The sequence below is a fragment of the Apodemus sylvaticus genome, chromosome 7 (assembly GCF_947179515.1).
Source record: "Apodemus sylvaticus chromosome 7, mApoSyl1.1, whole genome shotgun sequence".
Lineage (NCBI taxonomy): Eukaryota > Metazoa > Chordata > Mammalia > Rodentia > Muridae > Apodemus > Apodemus sylvaticus.
This window is the reverse complement of record NC_067478.1, coordinates 110,844,599-110,859,292: the sequence shown is the minus strand read 5'-3', so window position 1 is coordinate 110,859,292 and position 14,694 is coordinate 110,844,599. Positions and strand designations below refer to the sequence as shown.

The window sequence follows — 14,694 nt, the reverse complement described above, 5'->3', positions numbered from 1 at the left end:
AAGGAAGTGAGGGCAACTGCTACTGGACTCTTCTGCTCACTGATTTCACTATTAGTCAGTGATGTGAGAGATTTCTCTGTATTGAATTATTTTTTTGTATCTTTTCTTTCAGACAGGTTTTCACTTTGAAGAAGCACCTGGCCGGGGACTCCTAGAGCCGCCTGCCTTTGCCTCCCCAATGCAGGGATTGCAGTCATGTGCCACCATGCCTCATCTACACTGGCTTCTTTGAAGTCAGCTCAGTCATACCGACATTGACACGGATTCTCATCTGTAACCCACAAACCCCAGTCAGTGATATTAGTGATAAAACCATTTTCTCTGTGTGTGATCATGTGAGTGTGTGCATGTGTGCCCTCAGATATAAACTGTTCTGTTTTAACATCATATAATGTGGCTGGAAATTGTCCAGTTACTGTATAGTGAGTGCTTGGAAGTTATCTTTACCTGGCTTGGGTTTTCTTTTGTTTATTTTCTTCTTTAAAAAACTAATTTAAGGGCTGGCTGTGGATCTTCTTTGGGAATCCAGCAGAATTCTGGGGTGAAGCCATCTGGGCCTGCACTTCCTTTGTAGAAGAAAGGATTCATCGTTGCTTCTGGTCCATTATCTGCCTGGAGCCGGTTTAACTCGGCCTCTATTAGAGATGCCTCCATGAACTGTGGAGTAAATGTTGGGTCTATTTGATGTGCACTGTCATTTAATTCTGCTTATTTAATTTCTGTTTATTTTTTTGTGTAGATGTCCCGTCTCCTGGGAAAGTGGTGTTTTGTGTGAAGCTGACCCTTGTCTGTAAGGACAGTGCTATGCATTTTATAGAACTGTGTGCCAGAGTTCAGTGCATTTATGGTTAAGATTGTGATGGCTTCTTAGTTAATTGCTCCAGTGATAAAAAAGGAAGAGTACCTTATATCTTCTGCTTTGTTTTAGTTTGAAGATATTTGCCAGATATTAGGATGGCGACATCTGCTTGCTTCTTGATGACATTTGTTGGAGCTGAGTTTGTTGTAGACAACAGATGGAGTTTCTTAGTCCACTCAACTAGCCTGTGTGTTTGATCAGGGAGTTGAGGCCATTCATACCTAATGTTGTCATTATTAGGTTATTGGTTACCGGCATTGTGCTGGACTCTTATTTTGGTTGCTTGTTTCTGTTGCACTCTTAGTGGCTCAGTGACTGTAGCCTCATTTCCATCTTCTCTCGCTGTGCTTACTTCTCTCATAAATGCACAGCCTTCCTTCCAGGCTTCTCTGTAGGGCCATGTTTTGTAGCCATGAATTGTCAGACTGCTTACATCATGGTGTTTTTCTTTCCTTTTCCTATGGTCATGGTTTTTCTGGGGATAGTAGTCTAGGCTGGCACTCACGGTCTTTGAGAACTTGAGGTGCACTGTTCCAGAATTTTCTTTCTGGCTTTTAATGTTTCCATTTTTAAACTCAATAAATACAGACAATGCGGGCCAGTTTCTCATATAGATGGTTCTCTGGTTAGGAGCACAGTTGCTTGTTCTACAGAGGACTCTTCATTAGTCCCAGGTGTCCACAGGTGGGTTTGCCTCACAACCACTGTTAACGCCAGAATCAGGGCCCTCTTCTGGCCTTCATGCACATGTGCACATGCAGGTAAAACATCTCACACGAAATGAAATCTTCCCTGAATTTCTTGTATTTACTGGGCTTCTCACCACTCCTATGCGAGCTCTCTGGTATCAAGGCAGTTCTAACTTGATGTAAAATGATTTCCTGAATTCTTTACATTCATGCCTTCTCCTCTATCATCTCTAGAAGCAGAGTGAGATCTCCCTTAAACTCTTTTGTGTATTCTTTACAACTGTGTGCTTTCTAATATACAGCTCACGGATAGACAAGGAGCTTTGGCTTGCAGTAGCTGGCTTTCCTGCACTCTTTATATTCGTATTATTTCTCAACTGCATGTATCTCTTGACGCAGGTAATTTCAGCGTGGGGGTCAAAGCTTCCCTGCATTCTCTGCTTGTACAGTGCTTCCCCCGCGTGTCCGTGACAAACAGTACATTTTCACTTGCACATGAATGCCTTCCTGCATCCTGTCTTCCTATAGATTCTGACCAGAACGAGCTCTCTGGCACACTTTGAGTTATGCCCTAAGTTCTTCCCATTCCTAAGGCTTATAACCCGCAAGGGATCTCTAATGACTTGTAAGTTGTGGCTTGTAACAGAAAGCTTTTCTGTAGTTTTCAAAGGGCATGTGTGTGCTCCCTGAGACACACTGAACTGTGACCTGGCAGAAAACTTTTTGTATTCCTTAGTCACAGAATTTCTCCCCTTTACGTATTCTCTAATATGGTTTTGACCTGAGAGAGAAATATTTCCTTCATCCTTACATCCAAGAGGGTTCTTACCTTATGAATGATCTGATGTGCAATGAGGTATGGCTTATGGGAGAATGCTTTCCTACAGTTCTTACATTCATAGAGCTCCTCGCCTACGCAGAGTCTGTGGTGTGCAGTGGAGGAAGTTTTGCCTACATTTCCATATCATAATGTTCTCATCTGTAGGAATCTGCTTTGATGTCAAGCAAAGTGAGACTTTCTCAAGAAAGTTTTTGCAGTCATGTGGGTCATGACCTGCACGACATCTCTGATGTACAGAGCTGAGACTGAAGAGTCCTGCATTCTTCACCTTACTACGAATTCCAAGCTGTGTGAATTCTCCAATGTACAGTGAGGCATGGCATGCAGGTAACAGTTTTCTTGCTTCCTTTACATTCACAGGTTTCTTTCTGCGTGTGTTCTTACACGAAAGCTGACTTCAAATGGAATACTTTGCTACAATGCGTAAATTCATCTACTTTCCCATAGTCTGACCTCTGGTGGTGAACGGTGTTTAGTTGCAATAGGAAGCATTCAGCCCACCTCTGCCTCCCAAGTGCTGGGATTAAAGGTGTGTGCAACCACTGCCTAGCCAGACCTTTAGTTCTAACTGGAGACACAAAAATTATTTATATCGCTTATCTTCACTGGGCCATTTCCTAACACTTATATCCTAATGCTTTCTGAAGCATTATTTAAAGATTTCTCAGAATAACTGCATTTACATTCTCTTATGTGTGTACTTACCCTTTTCTGAGTTACATCTTCTAATGGAACATTATCCCACACATTAAACTTAGTGCTTTGCTCCTTATGTTTTTCATGTTTTGGGCATTAAGTGCTTCCTGATAAAAGGACTTCCAGCACTGACTAAATCTACTGGAAGATCTGGAGTATGAACTTCCTTGTTCTGTCAGGAAGATTACGCTTTAGATGGATATTCCTCATCAGACATACTGAATAGAGCACCACAAGTCTGGGGTCCCATTATAGAGACGGAGACGGTCAGGATACCAGAGGACTTCTGCAATTATAAAAATGCCAGGCTAGGTGAGACTTCTCTGAAAATCGACAGGCGTGGTTTCAGATGTCGTTTTCTTCCAAGCTACCTTTCTCTCTGTCTTCATGCTCCAAACCTGTATTTTATGTCCACTGTGCTTTAAAAAGAAAAAATGTGGTTCTTCTCCAGCCTGTGTCTTACCAGCCACACTGTAGATTGGTTCCCCCATCCCTGAGGGGTTCGCTTCTGTGTGTCCAGCTCTGAACGGCACTCTGAGAGCTCACGGTGACGGTTCCACCTGTGCTAACCATGTCTTCACCTGATGGACTGCTTTGTTGATTCCGATTTGCCACAAAACTTTCTCTTGACTTTCATGGCTGCCCTCAATCCTGGTGTTGACTTTATTAACAGGGAAAATATTAAAAACATCACCACCCCTGAGTCAAGTACAATGTACCAAATTTGGAAAAGGATTACATCAAATTTAAACTAAAATGAATAAACAATTCCCTAACAGCAGGCTTCGTTTACAGCTCCTCAGACCCACTTTTTCCCATTCCTTGTAAGCATTCTCTGAGTTCTCCATCACCACAATCCTTGTGTCTTTGATTCACTTTACATTCACTGAATGTAAGACAATGTTAAGAGTGCGTGGGTGATTTCTGTGGGTATTATCAACACAGTTACACAGAATCATTAGGGATCAAGCCCAAGGGTTGGAAGAGCATGCTAGCAAATGCCTAATTTAAAACAGAAGGAAGAGTGAGAATTCAGATAGACTGACTAACCAAGAAAGACAACACCCCAGTGCCTCTCCACACTCCTAATGCTCTGACCTTCACCACAGTTCCTCACGCTGTGGTAGCCCCCAACCACAACATTATTTTCATTGTTACTTCATAACTGTAGTTTTGGTACAGTTATGGATCATAATGTAAATAGCTATGTTTTCAGTGATGTCAGGTGACCCCGCAAAGGGGTCATGACCCACAGGTTGAGAACCATTGGATCTAAGTAGCACATAGGATTGACATTTTGATAAATCTGAGAAAATATACTTCAATAGCAGAAACTTGGGGATAAGTTAACATAGAGAACCCTTTCAGAAACTTCACAAAACACATATCTTCATCACAGGACTAGCTATCTGCAGGGAAGAGTCTGGGTATACAAAGAGCTCAACACACTCTGCATATGATGAGCTCTCTCCGAGTGGACAGCCCCTGCCCAGGACCCACTCACTGACCGGGCACGCATCGAATTGAGGCTTCTGCTGTGGTCCATGGCCCGAACCGAAGCTCCCACTCAAAGATGAACTCTGGTCTGGTCATGGAGTGTCCTGCAAACGGAAAACAGTGCATCAGTTCTGCTGATGCGCTAAGTGGGGCCCAGTGATAAATGATGACAGGATGCACTCTAAGGACAACACTATCACAAGTGAGCCAGAGACTGTCCGGAGACAGTCTTTACACTCAGTGTTCATCGGCTGGGATTTTTACCCTCAAGTGGCATTAAACTGCATGATAAATAACCCAAAAGAAAGATTTGGAGAATATTTGAGAGAATAGATAATAAAAGAGAAAATACAACCAAGCTGGAGAGAAAACTCCATCAGGTCACATGGGACACAGAGAAAATGGCAAGAGTCAGTCAGAAACTGCATGTTTAAAAAAAGGAAAAGGAACCAAAGCCAGGCATGGCGGCAGAGGAAGTTTATCCAGCAAATGGGAGGAAAGGCTGAGTTCAAGGCCACCCTGGCATATGCGGCAACCAGGAGTACATGGTGACCGTCTCAAAAGAAAAAAATGTAAAGAAAGAAAAATAACCCCAAAGCAACTTAAAGAAGAAAAAAGCGTAAAAACCATAGAGTCCATGGCTGAGAAGGCAGAGAGAAAGCCCAAAGCACAATGCCTTCCTTTTTAAACAACTCAGGCAGGTTAGGAAATGGGAAATTAAAAGGAACAAATGACCTTTTGATATACAAAGATGCACATTAAGGAATCAGACACTAGAAGTATGTTCCAGAAGAGAAAACACATAAAAACGGAGTTCCAATGAGAGAATTTTAGCATCTAGGAGAGATACACACACAAGGAGACTGAAGAAACTCAAAGGATCCTCAGTAAATCAGAACAATTCTTTCACAGACATGGAAATTAACAAAATTCTTTGTCAGAAACTTCTATAAAGTTCAAGAGGCTAGCCCAAAGGCCTTCGTAAGACAAATCCCAGTCGAGGCCCTGCCGGTTCCCAGCGAGAACCTTATGGCCAGAAGTATGATGCTTTCAAAGCTACCTAAGACTAGCCTGGGCTACATGACACAACCTCAAGAGACAAAAAAGACAGAGAGAAATACAGGACCCACAATGGGTCACACTACAGTGTGAATCACACTATAGTTCTAAACTGGAGAGCCCGTGCTCTCCTGCAAGTCAGAGTAAATGGCCTCAGAGAAGAACGCACTGGAGGCAGAGACGCCCAGGCAGCCGCTGGCTGCTGAGAGACTTAGTTAAATGCTGATGTGCACCTGATTCAGGCAGGACTGGGATCAGGGCCAGTGTGGACGGAGCGTGAGGCCCTGCCTCCAGGCCGGAGTGCTGGGTCTAGCGTGCAACACTGACATTCAGGAGGCTCCATCACATGTTTCAAGCCAGCCTTGGCTACACACCAAGATCCTAGACAGGGAGGAAGAGACAGGTATCGAACCTACGACCTTGGGCCATTGATGGGGTTCCATGCTGTGGGTTGTAGGGGTACATGAAAGTAATCCCAGCCCTCTGGAGGCTGAAACAAGAGTCTGCAAGTTCAAGGTCTGACTGGGCAACACAGGTGAGGTTCAGGCTAGCCTAAGCTACAGGGTAAGACCTTATCTAAAACAAAAAACAAATGAAAAGTAAAAACAAAACAAAACAAACAATAAACAATAAACAAAATTATGCATGGGCACAACTTTCTGTAGTCAAAGCAGTCAATACCATTGATGAAAATACATGAAAAAACTCTCCACAGAGGCTGTTGAGATGGCTTGGTGGAGAAAGGCATTTGCCACCATGTCTGATGACCTGAGTGGAACCCCTAGGGCACATGTGGTAGAGAGAACCAATTCCTACAATTTGTCTTCTGACCTCAACAGGTTTACCGTGGCACACACATCTTCTCCCCACTAAATAAATAAATAGGAAAAAGTTGTCATTAAAAATGCTGAGCAAGGGGCGCTGGAGAGATGGCTCAGAGGTTAAGATCACTGACTGCTCTTCCAAAGGTCTTGAATTCAAATCCCAGCAACCACATGGTGGCTCACAACCATCTGTAACGGGATCTGATGCCCTCTTCTAGTGTCTGAAGACAGCTACAGTGTACTCACATACAAATATATAAATCTTTAAAAACAAATGCTCAACAAGCAGGGCGGTGGTGGCACCTTTGGTCCCAGCTGTCGGGAAGCAGAGGCAAGGAGATCTCTGAGTGCGAGGCCAGCCTGGGCTACGTCCTGCACATGTTGAGTAAGCTCTTTACTACTGAGCTGTATCTCCCACCTAACTTTACAACTTACTAGCTGAAGAGTCAAAGACCACTATCCTGAAAACTCAAGATTAGAGGACACAACCTCCGCAAGACCCAGCACCCCAGACAGGACTGCTACTCCTTTGAGGCCAGCTTAAACTATACAGTGTCTTCAAGGCTCTACTGGATACACAGTGACACCTTATGTCAGGACACACACACACACACACATACACACACACACACACAAGGGGGTGAAGGGGGGAGATATTTCACGTTCACAGATGTAAAAATTAAATCTAGATATCCATATTGCGCACAGATTTAAAGATTCAATACCCCTCTTAATACAAAAGATAATCATCACAAAACACTGTCTAAACAGTGTCCTAAACATATATATGCATTAAAAGCCCAAACTGTCAACATAACTCAATTAAGAAGAATGCACTTGGGCTGGGCATGGTGCTGCATGCCTTTAATCCCAGCACGCAGGTGGAGCTGGCCCACAGAACAAGCTCCAAGCTTCCCAGGGCCACAGTGAGGTGGTCTCAAAAACCACCACCACCACCAGAACACTCTCATAATAACCATTACCAAACTACAGGACCACAGTGACCGACTCAGCAGGGCGACAGCACAGTAAGGGTCACGGTCAACAGTGGAACAGAATGAGCAACCCCACAACAAAAGCATGTGCACTCCAAAATCCAGGTGCAAGTCTTGGCCAATAATCTATTGGACTGTCTTTGGACAGAGCCCAGTGTCAGAAAATAAAGTCACTAGGGACATGTCCTAGAAGGGCTATTGGGGTGTCCTCACCACCCCACCCCCTTCCTGCTTGCTGGCTGCTAACCAGCTTTCACACATACACACCCCGCCCCCACCCCCACAAACACACTGTTCCTGGCTTCAGTGAGATAAACAGCTATGCTCCACGTTCCTTCTCACTCCAGAGACAGTGTGACGTGACCAGGTAGGCACTGACCGAATGCTCTGGAAGCCACGAGCCACCGTAACCTTTCTCCCTTGGCAGTCAGGCGACGACGGGGGGGGGGGGGGGAGTGTACCCCATAATCACACTGCACAGACAACAGGGACCTAGGTTAGCCCAGTTATGCAGGCTGTGGATTTCCGCCCCCTGCATGTGGAAATCAGACCACAAACTCACCATTTCCAACTTCCAGGGAATAGAGTTCCTCCCTTGGACCTTCTGGAAGCTGTGAGTCATAAGGATTTCCCAGGGAAACGCAAGTCTACATCTGCAAAACAATCAAGAAGACCTGACTTTTAATGCAGGTGTGGTAATGCAGAACACAGCACTGGCAGTTCTGCAGCCTTGTTCTTCTTGGGCTTCAGCTGGCAAGACTTTGTCAGACTCCAGAGGGAGGGGGCTGCAGGGGGGGCTTCCTTTCTCTTCCCACATCCCTTGCATGTCTCCACTTTATATTCAGTCTGTCTTTGCTTCACTCATCACATCTCCTCAAACCTGCGTCCTCCCTCAGACCAGGAGCCGGTCTTCAGGATCAGATGTCTTTTCACTTTTCTCATCCTCAAACCCCTTTCCCTCAACTCTTTCTCAGATTGAGGCATCCTCTCCCTCAGACCTTCACCTCTTCCACCAGACCCTGGCCTCCTCCCTCAGACCCTGGCCTCCTCCCTCAGACACTCATTTCCTCCATCACATCCTTATCCCTCCTACAGACCCTTCAGTTCCTCATCCGTCCTCAGAGACTGCGGGGGGGGGGGGGGGGGGGGGTGGGATTGGCAAACTGCCTCTCCCATCCCTTTGGGAGTCTAGTAGACACCAGCTTCTGATTTCTATGACAGTCAATCTGCTGACTACCCTGGCTGCCCAGTGACAGGCACTGAGGAAGTCATTCACACTTAGACCCATTCCCTGGCCCTACTACCATGCAGTAGAGTGACCAGAGAACCCCTGTCTCATGTGTACTCAGGTCTGAGGGTCTCAGCAGGGAGGGCTATTGGCTCTAAGCAGCATGGGTCTCTCAGAGACAGTCCCCATTTTGGCCCTGCTGTGGGCCCACCACACTGGGAGTCAGGGGATAACATTTCCCAACTACCCAACAAGAGAGTGCTGACAGCTCTCAGAGAGGCGACTGGGACTGGAACACGGGCCCTGAAAAACTGCCAAGCACACGCTGCCACTAAATTGGTTCCCTGTTGGTTGTTCTTAAGACAGGACTTAACTAGGTTCCTCAGGATGGCTTGAACTCAGTCTATAGCCTAACCTGGTGTCCACCTGAGGATCTTTACTCCTGCCTCAGCCTCCCAAGTACCTGGGATTACAGGACTATACCACCATGTCGAGCTTGATGGTAAGATCTGCACCCAGATCTAAAGCCCTCTCCCCTTTCTCCTTAGCGGGTACTGAGGGAACGTGCAACAAAAGGAAGCCGGGGAGGGGAGGGCCATCTGCAGAGCTGTTCTGGAAGCCCACACCCCAGGCTGCCTCAGTAAAGGCCCAGCGAGTACAAGTTGTCTTCCAGCCTGGCCTTCACACCCATTTTCAGGGTTTCAGAGAAATGCCAACAAGGAACAACCAACAGAGAAATACAGAGACCCGCCAACAGAGGTGGGGAGAGAAGGGGTCAGGGGTCAGGGGTCAGGGGTCAGGGAAGCAGTGTTGGTTCAATGTGCTCAGGGCGCTAGAGGAGGGCTGCCATAGCTGTGGGCAGCCTGGGCTAGTGTGAGAAGCCCTGAAACAAAAGGGAAGGAGGGAGGGAGGAAGGGAGGGAGAGAGAGGGAGAACAAGAGAACACCCACCGGGTGTCAGGAGTTGATAGGCAGACCAGCAGGGAAGACAGGAGATAACTTCCCACTGAATGAAGGGGGTTGGGATGGCCAAGGCCATCAACGAGGGCCTCTGGCCTTGCTCTCTCCATCCAGACGCCAGGGCTAGAGATTAAATGCATGTAGGGAGAAGGGATATAGGGAAATAAAGATCCTGGGGCCCAGTTACACGACAAACCCAAAGACACTTCAGGGTCCCCCTGATCTGGAGATCTACCCCCTCCCCTCTTCCTGCCAGGCTGTTTTCTGCTTCAAGAGATGCCTGTTCTCACTTCTTCAGAGGTGAAAGGTTTACCTTTCTCTACTTTTTTGGTGCCTAGGTCTTCAATTCTTTTATTTTGCCTTTGGGAAGAACCTGGACACCTAGATTCTCAGCACACCGCATTGACATTCCTGTTCTGCGGGGGCTGGGTTCGTGACAGAGCGCTTCCCTGGTATGTTATTTCCTAGGTTCCATCGCAGAGAAGGTAAGGCAGGTATTCAGAGGATAGGCCGGTATTCAGATTCCAACCCATCCACTAGAGAACGGGACCCAAGGACATATATGCCGTGAGGGGAAGAGGTGAGAAATCAAAGGACGCGCGTCTAAAATCGGTACAGTTAAACAGTCCTTCAGTGCGACCCTGAAATTCAGAAACAAGCCACAGAGCAAGGAGCATACAGGGCTGAGGGTGGTGGGGTGGGGCCGTGCAGAAACGCAGGGCCAGGAAAATCCGGGGACAACTGGAGCCAGGTAACCTGGGGGGCGGTTGCTGGCACTGTCCGGCTGACACGAGTCCTTTCAGAACAGCTGGTTGCAAGACTGTGCCGCAAGCCCCAAACCCCGCGGGGGGCTTCGGTCCAAGGACCGCGACCCGCTGCACCCCAGTGTCCAGCGCGGTCCCAGCCAGGCCGGAGCTGCGGGGAGCGCGGCGGCGGGACTCGAGTCCCCCCGCAAGGACCAGGGACGCGACAGGACGCCCGGGGTGCCCAGCCCCCACCCCGCAGCTGGGGGACGGAGGGCTCGGGCTTGGGGACTCTGCAGCCGCCGGCTCCGCGGGGACGCCGCGCTCACCCTGGCGGAGTCCAGACACCCCGCGTCCTCGCTGCGCGGCGCAGACCCGGGCCGGTACCGACCGACAGAGTCCCCCGAACTTGGGACACCGGCTCCAGATCCCAAGATGGTGGTGTGCTGGCACGTCAAAGACAAAGGCCTTAGCAGAGCCCGCCCCCTTCCCTTTGTTTGTGAGCCTGATTGCACGTTTCTCTCCCCGGCGCCTTCGATTGGCCAGGGCTTCGGTTCTCATCCGGCTCAGACCGTGACTGACAGAATCTGGCACCAATCCATGAGTGGCTAAAGCGAGCGGGCTAACTTTATTCCCACCGTTTAAAAATGACAACTTCTCCAGCAGCAGGTATCCGAGGTATGGCTTCCTGTGCGAGAGCCCACCGCCTACCGAACGCTTGCATTTAGCGTGTACAAAAGGCGGTGATATCGTCCTAGGGTCTGGATCGAGTTCATCTCCTCTGCCAGTTAAAGAAGTGAGACAGGACCAGCACCGCAGGTAGCAACAGAAAAAATCTCAGACACAGTAGGCAGCAGCAACAAGTATCAAAAAAAAAAATTTTTTTTTTCAGGTATCAAATTTTAATAAAAGCTAAAAAGCACGGCCGGGTGGCGGCGGCGCGTGTCTTTACTCCTAGCACTCAGGAGGCAGAGAAAGGCGGATTTCTGAGTTCGAGGCCAGCCCGGTCTATACGCTGAGAGATCCTGACTCTAAAAAACAAAACAAATCACCCAAACATAGCCAGGCACACCCAGATCGAAGAAGAAAAGGGACAACATTTTTTTCCCCTGAAGGGCTTGGGTTTTGAAGTATTTTGGCCAAGAATGAGTCCCCCTTTCCCTAGTTTAGGATTAGTCAGTTTAGACAAAGAATATCTATTTGATAGAGCCATAACTATATAAACAAATCCCTGTCTGGCCCTGAGCGGATCTGATCAGCCTGATCCAGTCGTCCGGAAGTAGGTCATTGCAGCCAGAGTAGGGGTTGGGGGAGGGAGGAGGCCAGAAATTTGCAGTTTTTGTTCTTTATTTGAGGTCCCTTTTTCTGTCTGTCTGCCTGTCGGGATGTGTCGAGTTCCTGACCCCTCAGCTATATCATCTTATTCACAAATGAGAAGAATGCATCAAGTTTTATAGATTCCCTGCACATTTTTTTCCAACTTTGCTCTTTTGAGGAGAAAGCCTGAGCTTCGAAATGGGCGGCAACCCCTAAAATTCATGTCTGATACAAATAAAATGGGGGACAAATTATAAAATGTCTTAAAGTGTAGGTGCTCCTCCTTTCCCTGATGGCCTGCCCCCAGCTTTCATATTAGCTATATCCCCAGAAATCTAAATTTAAACGTTGTAATGCTCACATAAAAAAATCAAAACTAATGAAATGGACTATAAAACCAACCATTCAAAAAGCAATGATATGTTTTGCATTTCTCGTGGTGGGAAAAAATTGAAACATATGAAATTAATCCCACATGGAAACGACTTGTTTTCATGCCTCTGACTAATTTTAGACATTTTATGCTTTCTAACACGGACAAAATTGGATTTGAAACATCTTTTTTATGACTGCAAATGGCATTAATACTGGGGATGGGCTTTTGTCTTGAAGCAATATAGGCCAACAATGGGGTGTGCCTTGAGTTTGTTTTAAGTTTGTTTTTTAATCTATGCAGTATCATTTCTACCACAGAGAACTGAGAGGCTGTAATGAGCAAAGGCACACAGAGATGCTTCACACCGAGAACACTGGTTGCCGAAACTCGTGTTTCCAACTGCCAGATCTACAGTGAATGCTAACAGGACAGTTTAAAACAATACAGACTCAACTTACAATAGATCAATAACCAAAATCTCACATGACACGGTCCCTCTCTGGACAGCTTACCCTTCCCTTTCTCTATAGTTTTCTTCTGGTCATTCCAGATTCTTACAGAAAGGAAATCAATGTCAAATCTGTTAAGAGGCAAAAAAAAAAAAAAGAAAAGAAAAAGAAAAAGAAAAAAAATACCCTCTCTGTGGAATTTTTTCCACAGAGTTAAAGCCACCAGTCAAGAAAATTTACGGACTCTGACCCTCACTGGAACACGTAGTCCTCACTGAATAAGGTAAGTCTGGAACTGGTTTGAACACACTGTTCCAATTCCCATTAACTTTGGGGCCTTGATTCTTGCCAAGCTGAGCAGTGAATGCAACTGATGATTCTCAGACAAATGCACAAAGAATTCATCAAGATGTGGAGTGAGAACAGGTGTGTGTGCCATGCCCAGTGGGCTGCACTTCTCCTGGTCACTCGAGGGAGCACAGGATACAGGGAATCACTCTCAGGCTGGTAAAGTCAACCAGGCCGAGGGGCTTCTCCTCTCCTTGTCCTCATTCAAGGAAGGGATGAAAGACCGGGGAACTGCCAGAGGGCTCCCTGGTGAGGAGGCACAAGTGCCTTGTGAGGTGTCTAATGCATCTTCTTTTTGCTGTGTAGATGAATAGCCACCTATCTTCAACAAAGGCTGTACCCTGGCTTCAAAAAACACATGATATTTGTCTGCATTTTGATCCTGGACCAATTACAATTGTAATGTATAAAATAAATTCCCTGCAGGGAAAAACAACCATAATAGTACAGTGTTTTACAAATGTATTTTTTCCTTTGTGGAGGAGGGCCATCAGCTTAGATTTTTCATAATCTACCTACAGGTTCTTAAATACTTCCTAACCTGCCATTCAATGGAGGTGATAGAAAGGAAAGGTTAACAGGACAAAGGGGGATGTGGGCCTATTTAGAAATAGTTCTTTGGGGCAATTCCAATCTTTACTGTTGGGATATCAGCAGTTCAGTTCACAGGAATCCACAGCAGTTGCTAGATCCAAGCAGAAGGCAAGGCTCTGGCAACTGGCCAGCATCCAGGGAAGCAGGAAGGAGCCACTGGATTATCACGAGAATTTCTTTGATGCATTTTTTTCTCCATGAAATCGAGACAAGCAATGACCAGCGAAGAAGGCAAGATGAACCAATGTCACAGCATCTTCAGCAAAAACCAGCGTCAGCAAAGACCAACCAAGAACAGCAAAGAATGGCAAGGCGAACCAATGCCACGGTGTGGTCCACTGGCTGGTGGGTTATACCTATACGCTTTCTAACATCACGTGTCCTCTCAAGCGCCCACTCCAGTAAAACACCACATGCCTCTTTCCCAGGAAACTTCCAGAAAAAAAAAATGCCACACGTCTGGTCTCAGCAAAACATCCTCTCCTGTGAATGGTTCAGCAAAGCAGCCTATCATAAGACAGTTTCCAGAACAGCATCTCATGACCCAACTGGGTCTCCAAAGAAACCATGAGTTCCCCCTTCCTAGGGCACTTGCCAATTAATTTCCTTAGGATGGCTTTCAACCAGCCAGACATCCTCAAGTTTAGCCAGGAAGATCTCAAGTCAGACCCAGGAAATGGCATGGTGCTCCTAACTGTTGCTTCGTTTTCCTTGACCATCAATGCCCTCTGCTACATTTGTGTAATTTTTATCAACCTAAAGGAAGCAAAGGATGACCTTTCAAAAAAATAATCAAGTGTTCTTACTCTGAGGTCCTTTTCTTGTGTCTGGATGAAAAGAAAATAATAATCACACTGAAAGATGAAAAGACCATTTTCTGTTATTTGTCATTTTTTTCACAATATACCTTAGTTTGATGAATCCAAATAATAATGAAGTTTGCCTGGAGACTTTGAGCAAACAAAAGCCGTGTGTGTGTGTGTGTGTGTGTGTGGTGTATGTGTGTGAATGTATGTATGTGATCTTATTTATGTTATGATTGAAATTTGTATTCAGATTTTTTTTGTTTTTTTTGAGACAGGGTTTCTCTGTGTAGCCCTGGCTGTCCTGGAACTCACTCTGTAGACCAGGCTGGCCTCGAACTCAGAAATCCGCTTGCCTCTGCCTCCCAAGTGTTGGGATTACAGGCGTGCGCCACCACTGCCCGGCTTTGTTTATTC

General features: G+C 46.4%; 1 protein-coding gene and 1 long non-coding RNA gene across 5 annotated transcripts in view; one reads left to right on the top strand and one right to left on the bottom strand.

The window, feature by feature from the left end:
• The window catches only part of Znf700 (zinc finger protein 700), a 47,733-nt gene extending 36,885 nt beyond the window's left edge, over positions 1-10,848 (bottom strand). Inside the window, exons 1-4 of one of the 4 annotated variants that reach the window (XM_052188825.1) lie at positions 10,720-10,848; positions 8,023-8,113; positions 7,840-7,933; positions 4,594-4,686 (exon numbers count right to left, since the gene is read on the bottom strand). The gene's annotated coding sequence lies outside the window, so the exon portion shown is untranslated. Of the gene's footprint in view, positions 1-4,135; positions 4,166-4,593; positions 4,687-5,874; positions 6,023-7,839; positions 7,934-8,022; positions 8,114-10,719 lie in introns of those variants that run through there. The other 3 variants (XM_052188826.1, XM_052188828.1, XM_052188827.1) reach the window with 3 other exon arrangements.
• Positions 10,849-11,022: 174 nt separating this feature from the next.
• LOC127690120 (uncharacterized) lies at positions 11,023-14,306 on the top strand. Its single transcript, XR_007978968.1, has 3 exons — positions 11,023-11,209; positions 12,744-12,815; positions 13,187-14,306. It is a non-coding gene; the product is annotated as an uncharacterized LOC127690120 (long non-coding RNA).
• Positions 14,307-14,694: the final 388 nt, after the last annotated feature.